We start from the raw sequence: 2,029 nt of genomic DNA on the forward strand, positions 1-2,029 counted from the left end.
TCTACCGCTCCCTAGACCGCTTCTGTTGCTTATGCCTGGAATCAGCCCGACAAACACATGCACGCAATCAGACACGCACGCATTTAAACATTTACATTTAAGTCATTTAGCAGACGCTCTTATCCAGAGCGACTTACAAATTGGTGAATTCACCTTCTGACATCCAGTGGAACAGCCACTTACAATAGTGCATCTAAATCATTTATAGGGGGGGGGTGAGAAGGATTACTTATCCTATCCTAGGTATTCCTTGAAGAGGTGGGGTTTCAGGTGTCTCCGGAAGGTGGTGATTGACTCTGCTGCCCTGGCGTCGTGAGGGAGTTTGTTCCACCATTGGGGGGCCAGAGCAGCGAACAGTTTTGACTGGGCTGAGCGGGAACTGTACTTCCTCAGTGGTAGGGAGGCGAGCAGGCCAGAGGTGGATGAACGCAGTGCCCTTGTTTGGGTGTAGGGCCTGATCAGAGCCTGGAGGTACTGCGGTGCCGTTCCCCTCACAGCTCCGTAGGCAAGCACCATGGTCTTGTAGCGGATGCGAGCTTCAACTGGAAGCCAGTGGAGAGAGCGGAGGAGCGGGGTGACGTGAGAGAACTTGGGAAGGTTGAACACCAGACGGGCTGCGGCGTTCTGGATGAGTTGTAGGGGTTTAATGGCACAGGCAGGGAGCCCAGCCAACAGCGAGTTGCAGTAATCCAGACGGGAGATGACAAGTGCCTGGATTAGGACCTGCGCCGCTTCCTGTGTGAGGCAGGGTCGTACTCTGCGGATGTTGTAGAGCATGAACCTACAGGAACGGGCCACCGCCATGATGTTGGTTGAGAACGACAGGGTGTTGTCCAGGATCACGCCAAGGTTCTTAGCGATCTGGGAGGAGGACACAATGGAGTTGTCAACCGTGATGGCGAGATCATGGAACGGGCAGTCCTTCCCCGGGAGGAAGAGCAGCTCCGTCTTGCCGAGATTCAGCTTGAGGTGGTGATCCGTCATCCACACTGATATGTCTGCCAGACATGCAGAGATGCGATTCGCCACCTGGTCATCAGAAGGGGGAAAGGAGAAGATTAATTGTTAATTAAACCTCAGTAAAGTTTCAGTTTTATAGCAGCATCTATGCCAGGGTTGCCCAATCATTTTCCTGAAGAACCTCCAAACTCAACTCTGGATGTCGAAGCCAATTCCACTGCAATTTTTCATTGTTCCCTTCTAATTAGGGACTGATTTAGACCTGGCACACCAGGTGGGTGCAATTAATTATCAGGTAGAAAAGAAAACCAGCAGACTCTAGATCTCGTAAGGGTAAGAATTGAATACCCCTGCTGTGGAGCAGAGCTCTCCAACCCTAATCCTGTAGAAGTACCATCCTGTAGGTTCACACTCCAACCCTGTTCCTGAAGAGCTACTGTCCTGTAGGTTCTCACTCCAACCCTGTTCTTGGAGAGCTACCGTCCTGTAGGTTCTCACTCCAACCCTGTTCCTGGAGAGCTACTGTCCTGTAGGTTTTAGCTCCAATCCTAATAATGTAGAGCACCTGACTACAATAATTAGCTGTTGAAAAAATGAATCAGGTCAATTAAAACTGAGATTGGAGCGGAGACCTGGTTGCTCTCCAGGAACAGGGTTGGAGTTAAAACCTAAAGGGGTATCTCTCCAGGAACAGGGTTGGAGTTAAAACCTACAGGAGGGTATCTCTCCAGGAACAGGGTTGGAGTTAAAACCTAAAGGGGTATCTCTCCAGGAACAGGGTTGGAGTTAAAACCTACAGGGGTATCTCTCCAGGAACAGGGTTGGAGTTAAAACCTAAAGGGGTATCTCTCCAGGAACAGGGTTGGAGTTAAACCCTACAGGAGGGTATCTCTCCAGGAACAGGGTTGGAGTTAAAACCTACAGGAGGGTATCTCTCCAGGAACAGGGTTGGAGTTAAAACCTAAAGGGGTATCTCTCCAGGAACAGGGTTGGAGTTAAAACCTAAAGGGGTATCTCTCCAGGAACAGGGTTGGAGTTAAAACCTACAGGGGTATCTCTCCAGGAACAG

The sequence above is a fragment of the Oncorhynchus masou genome, unplaced genomic scaffold, assembly GCF_036934945.1.
Source record: "Oncorhynchus masou masou isolate Uvic2021 unplaced genomic scaffold, UVic_Omas_1.1 unplaced_scaffold_685, whole genome shotgun sequence".
Taxonomy (NCBI): Eukaryota; Metazoa; Chordata; class Actinopteri; order Salmoniformes; family Salmonidae; genus Oncorhynchus; species Oncorhynchus masou.